This window comes from Aphis gossypii, unplaced genomic scaffold (assembly GCF_020184175.1).
Source record: "Aphis gossypii isolate Hap1 unplaced genomic scaffold, ASM2018417v2 Contig00201, whole genome shotgun sequence".
NCBI classification, from domain to species: Eukaryota; Metazoa; Arthropoda; class Insecta; order Hemiptera; family Aphididae; genus Aphis; species Aphis gossypii.
Genome location: NW_026083025.1, coordinates 307,467 through 324,028, shown reverse-complemented (window position 1 = coordinate 324,028; position 16,562 = coordinate 307,467). Strand labels below are relative to the sequence as shown.

The 16,562-nt window shown below is 29.4% G+C and overlaps 2 long non-coding RNA genes and 2 pseudogenes across 3 annotated transcripts; 2 read left to right on the top strand and 2 right to left on the bottom strand.

Moving 5' to 3' along the window:
• Positions 1-3,288: 3,288 nt before the first annotated feature.
• On the bottom strand, positions 3,289-6,404 carry LOC126553313 (uncharacterized). 2 transcript variants are annotated; one of them, XR_007606471.1, is made up of 4 exons: positions 6,187-6,404; positions 6,038-6,116; positions 5,051-5,234; positions 3,289-3,318 (listed from the first exon to the last, which is right to left on the bottom strand). It is a non-coding gene; the product is annotated as an uncharacterized LOC126553313 (long non-coding RNA). The 2 variants fall into 2 exon arrangements; XR_007606470.1 differs by lacking the exon at positions 3,289-3,318 and having other exon boundaries at positions 4,600-5,234; positions 6,187-6,397.
• Positions 6,405-6,733: 329 nt separating this feature from the next.
• Positions 6,734-10,008, top strand: LOC126553317 (uncharacterized). Its single transcript, XR_007606477.1, has 5 exons — positions 6,734-6,874; positions 7,708-7,870; positions 7,940-8,116; positions 8,169-8,254; positions 9,976-10,008. It is a non-coding gene; the product is annotated as an uncharacterized LOC126553317 (long non-coding RNA).
• A 642-nt stretch (positions 10,009-10,650) lies between these two features.
• Positions 10,651-11,800, top strand: LOC126553311 (uncharacterized; annotated as a pseudogene).
• A 3,437-nt stretch (positions 11,801-15,237) lies between these two features.
• Positions 15,238-16,368, bottom strand: LOC126553310 (uncharacterized; annotated as a pseudogene).
• Between the last annotated feature and the right edge of the window lie 194 nt (positions 16,369-16,562).

Sequence of the window (16,562 nt, the reverse complement as noted above, 5' to 3'; positions counted from 1 at the left end):
AAAATTGCGCAATGACATACCAAACCTTTTTATATTTAAGTGTATCTGCCATTCATTTCATTTATGTGCCTCATATGCCTGTATGAAATTACCTAGATATGTAGAGGATGTTGCACGTGATGTATATAATTACATAAGTAACAATCCAAAACGCCTATGCGAGTATAAAGAATTTCAGCAATTTTTACATTTAAAACCACATAAACTTTTACATCCAGCCCAGACGAGATGGCTATCTCTGCATTCAGTTGTAAAAAGAATACTTTCACAATATCCATCTTTAAAACTGTACTTCACATCTGCAGCATTAAATGATGGATTGGAGAATGCAAAAATTATTTTGGATAGATTAACAAATCCGTTAACATTACTTTATTTTGAATTCCTTGATTTTGTTTTGCCATTCTTCATAGACCTTAACATTGAAATGCAATCTACAACAGTCAAAATACATGTAGTCTATGATAGAATTGGATCTTTGTATAAAGAAATACTGAATTGTTATATGAAACAGAATTATATTTCTAACAAAGATGTTATTGAAATTCAGTACAGAAATCCTGAATTCTATTTAGATTTGAAAGATTTATATTTAGGTGGTAAAGTTACGGCTTCAATAAGCCACATGTTGGCTGAAAAGAAAATAACTAGTACCATGATACAAGACTTCAAATTAAGATGTCAATCTTTTTACGTAGAAGCAGCTAAACAAGTGTATCAAAGATTTCCGTTTAAGCTATTACAACCACTGAAGCATTTGAAAATTATTTGTCCAGATACTATATTTGATAATGAAATAAGTTCATTAGGATCAATGTTTGCTGATCTACCAATTTTATTTGGGGATATGGACATTAATGAAGTTGATAGGGAATGGAGAAAACTACCATTCACAGATTTTAAATCTGCAAAGCTTGATAAAAATAGTAATATTTTAGATTTTTGGTCCCATATTTCTAAACTAAAAAAGGGGGATGATGCTCCTATGTTCCCATTAATGGTTACATTAGTTAAAAATGTTATGACATTGCCACATTCCAGTGCGTGTGTCGAAAGAATTTTTTCAATGGTTAACGCAATTAAGACTAAGGAACGAAATAGATTGCAAACGGATAATTTGTGTGGTCTATTACAATCTAAAAGCATGCTTAAAGCGTCAAGCTCTGAATGTTATAGCTACCCCTTAGATAATGGATTTTTAAAAAACTTCAACCAAAATATGTACAAGTTTAAAAATTTATAATTTTATTTTTTATATGATATTTTTTATTAATTGTTATAAAAAGTGATAATGTTTAATATATAGTTCCTTAACAATTTTATCAAGATTGAAATGTTTTATATTGTTTAATAAGTTTATTCTGTTTTATAATGTATTATTAATTGTTATAAAAAGTGATAATGTTTAATATATAGTTCCTTAACAATTTTATCAAGATTGAAATGTTTATATTGTTTAATAAGTTTATTCTGTTTTATAATGTATTATTAATTGTTATAAAAAGTGATAATGTTTAATATATAGTTCCTTAACAATTTTATCAAGATTGAAATGTTTTATATTGTTTAATAAGTTTATTCTGTTTTATAATGTATTATTAATTGTTATAAAAAGTGATAATGTTTAATATGTAGTTCCTTAACATTTTTGTCAAGATTGATATTGATATTTTTAACAACTCTAATAAAATTTGACGGTATAATGTTATGTAGTTCTTTAAATAACTTGTTTAATAGTTAAATGTTATATTGTTTAATACATTTAATACATTTGTTTATCTATAATATATTAATGACTGAAAAGCACCCAAAATAGTACTTACTTAATTCTTAATTGGTGGTTTAAACATGGACCATAATATTGTGGTCAACATATTATTTTATAAAAATTAATTGTTATCATTGAATATTGATGACAATGAAATAGATAGTAAATATTATCAGTGATTGTAATAATTATTGTACACAATGTTATCATCTAGACTGTGCCACATTAACTAACAGTAGTACCAACGTCGTTAGTAACTTTTGTTTAATTTAGTCTGAATCAATATTTCTGATTTTTTTTTTCAGGGAAAAAATGGGGAAATTTTTAACCTGGGTTTGGGGAATATATGAGAATTGAGTTACGAACCCTGCCGTGTCATTCTGTATTTTGCGATCACGCGGAACGGTCGTCAATATTAAAAGTTTTAATTTTAAAATTTTAAAATCTTAAAATTTAAAAATTTAATTTAAAACACAATATAAATGTAAGTACAATATTGATGACTACCTCTAATATTTTATATATTTTATATTTTACTTATCTTTATTCCCAAGTTCAATTTTAAATACATTTAATGATTGTATTACATAATAATCAATTATTATTTTTGAATAATATGCAGGACCACATTTAGGCTCACGTTCACATTCTTCTTGTTAAAAGAAACTAAATACTTAACCGTAAAAACTAATCAATGTAAATACTTGAAATTTTTACCAAATATTTATGTTAGTGTTATCTATATACAGTTAAATTTTCAAAAATGTTTGACTTTTTTTGAGTTATTTATAGACCACTGAAATTTTCGGTTTTTATGCGAATTTTTTTTTAAAGTGTCGGTAAAAAAATCCAACACTAAGTTTTCCATAAGTTTTGCTTCAAAAAGCTATAGAGAAAATTTGAAGCGTCATTATAGGAAAAATGTTTTGAACGTTTGAGTTTTAAATTTTTATGAAATCGCGTAACGATAACGATTTATCCTCAAACATATCTATGATTATATAAGGTATTATGTATTATGAAAGTGCATACCATAGCGTCCTCATAATTCTGTACAATTTAAAAGTAACAGTTAATTTTCCTTGGTTATTATAAATTCAAATTTATTACATTAATTGGTAAATAGGATAACTAAGTATTTAACTTTCAGCGTACCTATTGTGGTTGAATATACAACTAATATTGATCGTGTTGTAAATATTGTTAAATTTATTATTTTTATTTTTGAAATTGAAATTATTCATTGTAATATTTATATTCCAAAATAACAACATTCATTTGATATAAATAACTTAGTTATTGTAGTATAGTGCATAAATATTGAAATATTTTGTCTCATTTATTTTATAAACTTTATGCCTATAATTTAATTTATGTTTAGATGCCAACATACATTTACGATTATGGTGGTGGAGGCGGCGGCAGTCGTGGTGGCGGAGGCGGCGGTCGTGGTGGCGGAGGCGGCGGTCGTGGTGGCGGAGGCGGCGGTCGTGGTGGTGGCGGCGGTGGTCGTGGTGGTGGCGGCGGTGGTCGTGGTGGCGGTAAAGCCCCTAACAGAAATAGTAAGTATATATTATCATATGATACCAACTTATTGGTTTTCTATAGTCTAGTTCTATCTACGGACAATTTATATTCATGTGCATTCAGTGGATATTTCAACTAATATACTGGGCGATAAAAATCTCTCAAAGAGAAAACTTTTTGTTGCCCAACAGATTTTTGTAATTTAATTACTGGGCGACGACGATTTTTGTAAAAATGTCTATGTTTTAAATTATTATATAATTTTAGTTATAGATTATTTATTGTTTAATTTTATTATTTATTCAAGACGTATATCGTCAATGGGCGACTAATAGGTCGTATCTCAAAAAAGTAAAATTTAATAGCCATTATATTAGTAACAGTAGGATCTCCAGGCTTTTTACCAGGTCTAATAGTATCAAACCTGTATGATTCAAGTTCATATTTTTTGAAAAATGTTACATCACAGTATTTTACATTGTATGGATATGGGTTTAATCCTGGCACTTTTAGTTATTTTCATATAATCTGAAGGTAAATAAATGTCAGTATTTTTTAATTTATTTTCTATTGTTGAATGGACAGAGTCACATCCCATCTGTGTATGGCCTTTGGTTAAGTATTTTTGTTCAATTATAATTTTATTATTAATAGCAAACTCCAATAATGCATTAGATAAGACACAATTTCTGTTTTGATAACAGCAACCATCACTCCAAAGTATAATATTTTTAAATGGATTTTTTAAATTAAATTCAGTTATTTGATCAATTACACAACAACAAAAGATGATGCTGAGAGGTCTGACTGTGTTTCATCCCACCAATAGCATGTGCAGTCTCGAGAGGATAAATTATACATTGTAAAATTATGTACACATAATTTACTCTTATAATATAAAGCACTTGCTTTTAAATATGGACAAATTTTTACTGCCTGGAGGTCCATAGTGAATACAATAATATCATTAAGCATAGCTTTTTCTTTGTCTCTAGTTTTTTTTCTTCCCTACTTCGATCTTTATCCTTCATATGTTTACTCCAATCATTCTCTTCAATATTTTTGTTTGATAAGAACAACAAATGTCACATTGATCCTTTTTTGGGTGGTACACAGAAAAATTGGTTTTTTCATAAATATCAGTAAATATTTTTCTAGACACTGGTTGTTTATTTTCTTCATCACACTTTATTTTGTACATACTGTATAATTGAGACTTAGATTTGACATATGGCTCAAAATATAATCTAGAGGTAGATTTCCTACAATAATGTGAGGGTAGTTTTGGTAATTGTTAAGAAATTCAGTTACAAATATCCTTTTTCTTTTTTCTGGAGTAATTCTTAAAGTAGAGCTTTTGTTATTTTCTTTATTTTTCTCATAATTCATCTCATTATCTTTTTCAGTTAGGCACCAAGTTAGAACTTGTTTTTCACCTAACCCAAGTGTATTTAAAAACATTGTTTTACATACACACTAATATGCATCATGAATTTTTAAATTATAAGACATAGTGCTGTTCCTTCGTGATGATTCTACAGTTCTTTGTTTCACAGAAGTGGTTATTATTAAAGAAGTTACATAAGTTTTTTTTTCATCCCAGTTCAAGTTTTTCCAAAAACGATTAAATATTTTTAATCTATATACTTCAGCTACTTCATTGCATTTCCTTTTTGTGATTTTTCACTTGCACAAGCTGGTCTAATATTTTTACCTACTCAGTCAACATTATGTAAAACTTGATTTATTCTTGACCTGCTATATCCTAAATATGGGTCTCCTTTCATTCTTAATTTCTGATTGACATTTCTTTTCCAGCTACCTGGCATACTTTCTCTACTTTTTGGTACTTCATATTCCATATCCAAATCATTACTATCATCAGCACTTAACACCTCCATACCATCAAATACTAGCTCATCTTCAACTATATTGAAATCTGTATAAAATTGATTATTTTAATATATTTTATTAATGATCTATTTATTTATTATTAAATATACCTATATACTTGCATAATGTGATACGTATAACGTATTACCATTGGTTATAAATAATTGTTTAAATTAAAAACGAATTAACATTTTATCATGGATATGTTTTAATTTTGATTCATTTGATTTTCTAGAATGCATAGTTTGTTTCAAGCGGGGGCATACCGCCACACAGTGCCATTACGCCAAGCGCGCCGCCGCAGCGGCCACGGATGCTGCCGCTGAGGCTGCAAGTAGAGCAGCCAGGGCAGAGAAGGCCGCAGAAGCGGCCATTGCTCTTGCAAAAAAGTTGAGGGAGGAGGCCGCCCTGGCTGCTCAGCAGCAGCAGCAGCCGGAGCTGCAGCAGCAGCAACCGCCGCAGCAACTGCCGCAGCAACCGCCGCAGCCTTAATAACATGCCTATATAACATAATAACATAGCCTTATAACAAAATAATATAAAATACAAAAAAAAAAAATTTATTCAGTGTGTTTTCATTTCCTGACCATCATTATAGTTTAATAATTGGAGTTATTAATTTGTAGGTGTCTTGTAATTTAAAGATATGCGTACATATAATGATTACGATGTTCAAAATTTAAAATAGTAAATAATTACATCGATATTATATGGTACCTTTAATGCTTTTAATCTAATATTTGACATTATTAGATAAATAATATAAATAAAATAAATAATAATATAATAAATATTATGGTAGTAAGATAAAATAAATAAAATAAAAAATGAAAAAAGTCAATACTTCACCCTGTATATTATTTTTATTTAGCTCCAAATCTTCAGAAAATGTTTATTCTGCACCTGGAATCTTCCAAGATTTCAATATCTACAATACAGCAAATAATTAAAAATCATAACAAGAAATAATATAAGCAATTATTTAATAATGCACATACTTGGTTATAGAGTTTTCCATTGGTATATGCAATTCTATCAGGGAAGACAGAAGAAATATATATTGAGTTGCTGTCATCTTTTTGTTTTATAATAAAGTTTTATAATAAAATTTTTTGAAATTGTATGTTGGCAATAACTTTAGTGGTGCCGTCATTCGGCCCGAGTTCTTATCATTTTTCAGACAACTGCCTACGACTCCCTAATCCATATATATATATATATCAGATTTTCAATAAGTGATAACCAAAAGTTGAGATAACAGGCACCTTTGTGAGACACTAGAAGATATCTGCTCTTTAGGAACGAGGCACCTATACATGTTATAACTTTATAAGCATAGGCGTGGCCTATCCATTCTTTATTATCTATGCTACGACCCGGTTTTGGGTTTATATTTAAGACCGTGATAAAATCTATAAACATAACCTCAATTGTATGTCCAATATTTATATTGGTAACCGTCCCTGACCCTAACCGTAATTATATTTAATAATTTTTTATCAAAGTTTAACAAATCACGATTATTGATAAAGTAAATTTCTCTATGTTATTTTCTCAAATTTGTATCATTTTTTGAAAATACTTGAATATTTATTAAACTGACCATTTTATTATTTTAATGAAATCTACGTACAATTCCCAATAATACTGTATACATTTCAGCCCTTCCATTAACTTGTTCACCTGGTAAGTTCACATGATTATTAATATTTTTTATATAGAGATCCATTTATAATAATTATTTAATATAATATTTTTAAATTTTATCTAGATTTACATGATAGTATTGACTACACTTTTTCTCCTGGAACATCATCATAATTTCCTAGTGATATATCTAAATATTCAGATTCTTAAGTCCTTGTAAGATTTAAAAACAATTTTTTTAAATATTTTTATCCTTATATTTTTCATATTCCAAAGCAGAATATTTCCCAAGTATTTTGAAACATATAAATCGAATTTAGGATGAGTAGTTTATGAGTTATAAGTATTTGAAGTTTAGACAAGCGTAGTAGTGGATAAATATTTTCGGGGTACCCCGTACACTCCTCACCGACTATCTAAACTTTAAAATTTAAATACTTATAACTCATAAACTACTCGTCCCAAATTCGATTTGTATGTATCAAAATACTTAGAAAAAAAATCTGCTTTGGAATATGAAATTAAAATTCTATGTTATCATTCAAAAAAGTAAAAAACTTAAAAAAATATTTTTTCAAGACAAAATGTCTAACTTTGAAACTTAGGCTCTTGAGATGTTATTATAAAATTTTTTAAACATTTCTGTAAATTTTAAAGCATTTGTCAATGACCAACACTCTAATTTTTTGTTAGTTTTAGTAAAAATGTTTAGGACATAATATGTCTATGATACTTACAACTTTTGAAAAAAATAAAAGTTATTTCTTAGGTATTAGTTGGTTCCGATGTGACTATCAGGATGAATTTCATAAACCTTCATTATCCACCTGCTATGTAGATTTTATTTTACATTACTGTTTAAATATTTCTAGGTGCAATATTGACAATAATGAATCAAGGGAGACGAAAAACATTGAAAAAACAAAGTGTTACTGAACCTCAAGTTATTACTACCTACAACAATCACTCTTAAAGACTTACAATTTAAAATACGGAAGTTGTGTAGTGTTGCAATATTACAATAACGTATTATTGGTAGGTTATGATAAACAACAGTATCTAAACTTTCTACTATATTTTTATAAAAGTCATTTTATATTTTAGTCTACATCCTGGGCCTGAACAACACATGAATAAATATACAAAGTAAATATACATAACAACTGCTATTTGTTACCAACAACTTGAGGTCATTCTTATCAAACTTCTGATTGGTATTCATCAACACGAATCAGGCATTAAATAAACCTATTGTGTCTGAATCATATACAGTTTAAATTAGTAAGTATAGATATTATAATAGTTAATGTGTATTAATTTTATTTCATTTCAGTTATAAGCATTTATATTATTGTTTCCACACATCATAATGGCCTTCTGAAAATGTATATCAGCTAACAGTACATCATTGATTTAGCAGTAGGTATCCTCTACAGAAAAAGCATGACTGGTGTGGTAAAAAAAAATTAAAGGGTCCAGTGCAACAACTTGGTATATCCACTTTTGGAAATTTTTCAGGAGAAGAAATAAACGTTTAAATTCTTTAATATTTATCATATACTTTATGTTTATATAGAAAACATGTAACAGTCTATATTTTTTATTGATATTATGTATTCAAATTACAATTACAATAACACAAACTATGTTAGGATCTATAAATACGATAAATGTATGGACTTACCAGGTTTCTTGCTCATAAATTTGATTTTTATAATTTTTAGTCAAATTAGTTTCGGTGCTAAAACCTTGTATGTCCGGATAATAGGGACATACCAGGTTCTTGCACTGAATATAATAACCTGGTAAGTTCATTTTTGCTTATATATCTGTATCTAATAATCGGACATACCAGTTTGTTACACCGAAATGTGTAGCTTTATATCCTCATTAGAAAACCGCAATAAAAATTTTTTTTGAGAAAGTGGACATACCAGGTTGTTGCACTGAACCCTTCATTATACTATGTGTTTTAAAATTATGTCTAGTGATTTGCCTACCTATGTAAATGAGTGGTTGGGTTTAACTTATTTTACAAGTTACTGTAACAAGACTAGTTTGAAAAAGCTAATAAAATTAATTAAATCTGGTACCTTTTTGTGGTTATTTCTTAATTTACTCTGTATATATATTTTTTTCATAATTCCTAGAAACAATCTTAATAGCATTTTGAAAAAAACCGTGTAATTTTCTTTTTACATATTATAATACTACACTTGGTACCTATGTGTTGTGCAGAACATTTTCTTAGGTTGCAAGCATTATCTTATAAAGTTATCTAAAATCTGTGATAATAATCTTATTAGATAGGTGCGTTACCTATTGTTTTAAATACATTATTACATACAGATAACTTCTTTTTATATATATTGTTTGAATATTTCATAATTTTTTAAGTGTTTTTATTTTACACCCACACACATCAGACATTTTTTATAATCGATTACTCATTAAGTAAAACACAAAATGCCGTCCCACTTTAAATCAGACTGCGGACTGTCAGTTATGCATGAATTAAAGTAAAAGCATAACTGGTGTGGTTACAAGTTGTGTTTTTGTATAATGTCTGGTATTTTACATACCTATATGAAAAAATGTTTGGATTAACTTACTGTAACAAGACTAGCTTGATTAAGCTAATGAATTAATTCAATTCTGTACCTTTTAATGAAAAGTATTTTAAACATTGTTTAAGTTATTTTTTTGTGGTTGTTTTTTAACTTACTATGTATGTTTTTTTTTTTTTTTTTACTAACTTAGAAATAATCAACTATCATTAATTATAGCATTTTGATAAGATTGCTATTTTTGTTGTACAGGTACCTACTGTTGTGTAGAATATTTTCTTAGCATCCGAGAGATATCTCATAAAGTAGTCTAAAACCTGTGATATTATTATTATTAGATAGGTAGATTATTGTTTCAAATAACATCTTCTATAGTTACTGTTTAAATATTTCATAATTTCTTAAGTGTTCTTATTCCACACATAGGTACCAGACATTTGTTAACAATAAAACTTGTTCACCTACCTAAACTCTATATTTAGTATTTCTGTATATTGTTTTAATTTCATCATTTTTGACAAAATAAACAGAAGAAATCAATATTATTATAATTAATAAGTCTGTATTCTTTAGGGATGCAATTGATGGCTATCCAGCGACAACACCAAGAACACGACACCCATTCTACATATTCATCATCCAGTGGACAACGGTGCCTATCTGAGTGCCAGTTACAGTATAAGCATATGTTTGTCATGTCTTCAGAATTCTCTAATAGATATTTCTTTAAATATTCTCTATAAGTGTTAGGATCGAACTCTAAACTGAACTTGGAATTGTCCATAAATTTAAATGCGTAATATATAATATAAACTCCACAATTAAATGCATCATTTTGTTTTGGAACATTTTCAAACGGGCATGGAATCTGTGTTAACGATGGACATTCATGTGTGCCGTCACCGTAGATGACATCTGATTTCAAAATTTTAAATACTTTATTGAAACGATCTTTTGATGCTCGACTCTCTGTATCATATGGACTAATCGGGTCCATGATATAACACTCTTTGGTGTTGAAATTTATAAAGACTATAATCCAATGTCTACCAATTAACCATGGCAGGATAACCATACTGTTCTGATTGAAAGTAATTTTGTTATGCACTTCCCCAACTACTCTTTTTCCCAATAGCCATGCAACATCATTGCATGATAAAATGTGTGTGTTTTCTAAGCGCAGATTAAAAGCGTATGACAACAAACAAATATCTATAACAAAGTTACACAACCAATTTTCTTCAGACAATGTATCAAAATCTGGGAAATACAGGTCGTCCAAGATGTTACAATTTTTATTAATAGATAATAAGTAACTATATTTTACAACTAGATAATGTTTATTTTTTGGCAACTTAATTGGTTTATAGTACGTCAAATCTTTAGGGAGCATATTGTCGTATAAATCTATAGATTTCACTGGTAGTCGAAACGGAGATTTATGACTGCCAGGTGTCGAAACGGATTTCATTAAACAATCATCCGACAATGGCTTACTTAAATCACAGACAACTACGTCATTAATAGGCTCATCAACAGTGAACCTAGTCTCATTGTCACATTCTATGACCACAATGTTATTTTTATCTGCTGTAATGGTCGAAGACTTTGGGATTTTTAACGACAGTGCTTTGAAAGGACGGTACTTGATGGGTTGGAGGTGTTTATGTTGTTTTTCTTTTTTTCCCCAACTCTCTGTTTCATCTAAATGATTAAGGCTAGACAATTCTGAAATTTTTCTTTTTCCATTTTCTTTAGTAGTACTCTGTTTAGACTTAGTGTCAAAATCAAGCGCACGAGTGCACTTCCCTTTTCTAATATTGTACTTCATTTGTTTGTGTACATTCGTCACACGCTGTCTCATAAGTTTTAAAAACCGGCCGCACTTAAACCTGCGGTCGCCTTCTAGTATGTCTTGTTTGACTGTTTTAAACCAAGATTCAACGGTAGCATTACTCTGGCGGATTTCAATGCCATTGCTGAGTTTATTATTCATAATAGGTGTCCACAGTGCTAAGAAAGGTACACACTTAACTATAAACTGGTGTAAATATGATTCATCATAATATTCATTAATGCTTAAATTTTCAAAATTTTCAGCACAATTTGAGACTTCAGATTTAACTTGTTCTTTGATTGACTGAAATCTACACAACATCATGGAATCACTCGTGTTGGATTCGCATAGAAATTTATTTATTTCCTTCGAGTGATCCTCACCTTCGTTGTTCGATTCAGTTGGCAATTGGTATATTTTATCATAACACTTGGCTCTCATTGTACTAATGGCATTTTTCGTGTGTCCTGTACCATAAGGTGACAACAGTATTACTGAAAATATTTTGAACCATTGTTCGACATCTGTCAAACTGGTTGTGTTAAAAAGTATGCATATCCAATCAATGACATCATTTCTTTTAGTTTTTTCTACAGTCATACGATGGTTTTTCTCAGATTGAAAATATGTGTAGACATGGTTTACTATAATTTTTGTGTAATGATTTGCACATATATTTATGATGGTGACATTAGATTCGTCGTGGTTTTCAACCAATACTCTGTAACACCAGTCAAGGTAGTCGAATATGGAAGTAAAACCATTCCATCCTATACACAAGGCATTCATTTGGGCATAACTGAATTCTGTCACGATATTTGTGAATACTGGCCAAGTCAGTTTGTGTTTCAAAACGAATGCTTTAAAAGCGTTCAGCCATTGTGAAATCGCAACAATGTCGTGGGCTGAACTAATCATTTCAACAACAGGGCACGTGACACTTGAGTCTCTAGGTAATGGGACATTAACAACTAGAACATAGTACAGAACTCTTTTGCTGTTCTTGTCAATTTTCCTGACCACTGTACCAGTTGCATCCAAATACCCAGTTACTGGTTTTTGTTTTTTAATCAGATTTTTTAGTATGTCCAACTGCTCGTTACTATAACAGTGAACGGACGGTATGCCGACATGCTTTACAAAGTTGTTTTCTTTGTCATTACACATCAATACTAGGTCATGAAAATCATCTTTATCATAATCATCGGCACTTAAGGCCTCTGATCTGATTTTTCTGACGACGTCATCCGATTTAATGCCTTGCAAATTACCACAATTCAACTGAGTGGGTGATGCCATGTCAACAGCGTCCGACCTGAAGGAAAACGCTTTTGTCTTTTTTAGCGCTTCTTTGTGTAAGTCTCGCTGAATCCCTTTTACGTGGTTCTTGAGACCATTGTCTTCTGGATTGTGATGGTAATTTAAACCAGAACTATATACTTCCGCCAGAAACACTTGGTTTTGAAGCTGGACTTTAATTCTAAAAAGTTTGCACCCCTCGTGGCTACAATACATGTACATATTGGAATGGTTTTCAAAATATCTAACCCTTTTTGAATTAACAACGCATGTATTGTTCACAGTTCTAATGAGCTTTCTGAATATAATAGGATATTTATTCTTATCCAAACGTTTTTCACCGCTAATATGTGTATATAACATATGAGACCACTCTACACGTGAAAATGGGAAAATTCCTTCAAAAAACTCACATTCACTGCTATTGTATTCTTTTGGAAAACAGTTTATTGTTTTCAAAGGCAGCACAACACCAGACTTGAACGGGGTTTTCTTAAAATAGGCATTTTTAAGGGGACTTGGCACAAGTCCAGCATTTTTTCTGCATTCCAATTTATTCGGTGTAACAAAATCAGATTCAACCCTTATGCTTTCTGATAGAATTGGAGTACTACAAGGTATGAGTGGATTTCCTATCATCCAACTGCAATTACTTTGGGACGATACAATTGTGTATTCAAGTGAAACGTGGTCTTTATGCACTAGTTCAGGCTCTGTGTGATCAGAATATGAAGTGCAATTTTCAATACTAGAATTTTCATTAAAATAAACACTATTTGAATTCATAATGTCTGTGTCATCTGATGGATTACACAAAGACATGTCAAAGTGTTTTTTACATTTCCTATACAATTTAATACGGTTAACATGATTTGCAGCTACTTTAATGTGTTTACATACGGCATTTAGAATCGCGACATTGTAATTTAAGAAATCACTAGACGTATAGTTACAACTTTCAATACATTTTATTATTGTATTATTCATTTCTGACACATTACATAAATCAGTATTGTTCATACTTGTAATACGTTTACGAAAAGATGAAGTGTTTCTATTGATAGCATTTGTAATTGATTTTTTTAAACCATTATCATTTTCTTTATTAAAGATGATATTGCAAATATTAGTTACACAACTGTCAGAAACTGAGACATTTCCAAAATTTAAATTTGGATATTGATTCTTAATATAGTGAGCTACCTCATCCAATTTTTTGTTTAAACTCATTTTAAACCTTATAAATAATTTTTTTCTGTGTCTGAATTACAAATTCGTTCACACTTTTATCTGCCTGAGTAAGACATCTTCGACTTTTTGCTGTCTGAGTTTACCCTCTTAGACTATTTCGTGTCTGAATTAACAACAATTCGTAGTATTATATACATTATTGTCATTATTCATCACAAAATCGTGTTTATCAACATTAATTAGTAAAAAGTATCAGAAGCGGTCACGTACTATCAAATACGTAATATACCGTAAACTTTGTTTAACAATATCTACCATATTTCTTATATTTACAACTTGAAAAAAATTATTATCTATTTGGCTACACTGTGTAGATGATGTCTTATCGATAATTGGTACAATATTGATAACTGAAATCGTTTAATTTCGATGTTTTAGTTTGTTGCCCATAAGCAACACTATGCATTATAGGTTGTTGAGTTTAGTGATAACTGATAACCTACAAATCCTCTATTTATTTGATTTGAAAATAATATTACTTGTGAGTTGTAACTTGAATCTTAATATTTTATTCAATAATACAATTGTATGTATAATTATTAAGTTCTTAGGTTTTAAATAAACGTATTTTAATTAATACCTAGTTAGTTGTTTTGTTTTCGATAATATTCATAATGAATAAACTTTCGGATAAGGAAATAACACATTTGATAAATCAAGATATACCAACTGACTCTGAAGACGGCCTGGATTCTGATGGTGATAGTTTTAGTAACGATTTGGACTATGATTTGGACTGGGATAATACTTGTAAGAATGTGTTAGATGAAAATGATTCTGATGAACTAACTAAATTATTGCAACAATTTGATACACCAATTGACTCTTCATTGATTTTTGATGACCCTTAAGATTATGACAGCAATGTAACTATAGATACTGAACCTTCTATTCCTACTACTATTGACCCTTCAAATATATGTGTTCAATCCCCTAGCTCTTCAGTAACAGATAATATTTTTAATTCAAATTTCCTAACTAGAAGTAGTAGAAATCAAAATCAACCTCAACCTCCACAATCTCCAATAAATACAGGTAAGAAATTAAATAAAAAACCTATAGTTGTCAAAAACGTTAAATGGTCATCAGGAAATTTGACCAACATTTCATGTAATTTTCAAGGAAACACAAATTTACCTGCAGAAATTCTTGAAATAGAAACACCTCTACAAATATTTAAATATTTTTTTACAAATGATTTGATAGATCACATTTTTTCAAATCTCTCAAATACAGTGTTCTAAATGATATATCTAATCCAACCCAAATAACTCCAGAGGACTTACAAAAATTTATTGGTATACTTACATTGATGAGTCTGGTTAATATTAAAAATGTTAGGCATTACTGGTGTCCTACTTTAGGTAATAATTTAGTACAAGAAACTATGACTGTCAATAAATTTGAAAAAATTAGGTAAACAATACATTTTGAGAGTTACTATACTTTTAGTATTTACTACTTTCTATTTCAAGAATTACACATGGAGTGAAGTCTAAAAGTGTTGAACGAATTAAAGATACAATTTTTTGATTAACGAGACTTTCAAATGAAAGAATACGCAGTGTGTGTATTATGAATGTTAGGTGGTACTGATCATCCCCAATCATTTTTTTCATTTTTACAAGTCCTTTTGCCAAGTTTTGATATGAAAAATGATCTGTTATATTTTTGTTTGTGATGATAACAAATATGTAATCTTCTTTTGTGTTGTATTTCAAACACTGACCAACTTCAAGATCTGACTGACAGTATTCATAATATTGTGACTTAAATCAGTGTTTTTCATTGACAGACTGAAAATTTTGATCCCAATAAACTGGTAAAGTTGTATTCCGAAAATATAATATTATACAGAATTTTTCGTGTTCTCGCTTTTCTATATTTTTTATATTTTTATCAATTTTTATTGTTGTTGGATGTTCGACTCGAATTACATCAGATTCTTTTGACAAATGCTGTAAAAAATAAAAACATAAGTAAACTTTTTTCATAGAATTGCTTGTTATTAAGGCTGAATTAAGTAAAATTACCTTGGTAAAATGACAAATGGTTATTGTACATTCCCCATTTTGAAATTCATTTTCAATAATTTCTATAACTCTTGTCCAATTCAAATTATCTAAGCCACAACCAATGCGCGGAAGAGCAAGTTTCTTAATACCATGCTCTACAACCAGAGCATGTAAGGTTTTAATGGTAGCAGTTATGTTGTCATACGTTATCTTATGGTTGCTTAGTTCTTTGGTTATGAGGTAAAAAATAAACCTTTGGTTTTCTTCCAAAACCACAACGCAGCCAACATCTTTTCTTTGATCCATGAGTTCGCCCACTCTCTTATAAGTGTTCCTAAATGATATTTTAAAATACATGAATTAAAAACATTAACAATATTTTATCAATTAAACTATGTTATTGACTAACTTGAAATATATAGCGATTCCAGCACTCATACGCATATCTTTGGCTACACAATGTCCAATTGAAAATTCTCTTGGCATATCCAAAATACAACTATTTATTTCAACCAGTCTAGTACCTTGATTATGCGACCTGTAAAAAAAACCAAAACAATTCATTTACAAAAAATAGCTTTTAGCCTGTTAATAAAAGTATTTACAAATTCCCTTTAAGAAATCTATCCAGACTTGGGTAAAATACTTTTTAAAAGTATTTTAAATATATATTCCAAATACTTTAAAAAAAAAGTATTCAGAATACATGTTTGAATACTTTATAATAATAATATTTCCAAATATTTTTTTTTAGTAGA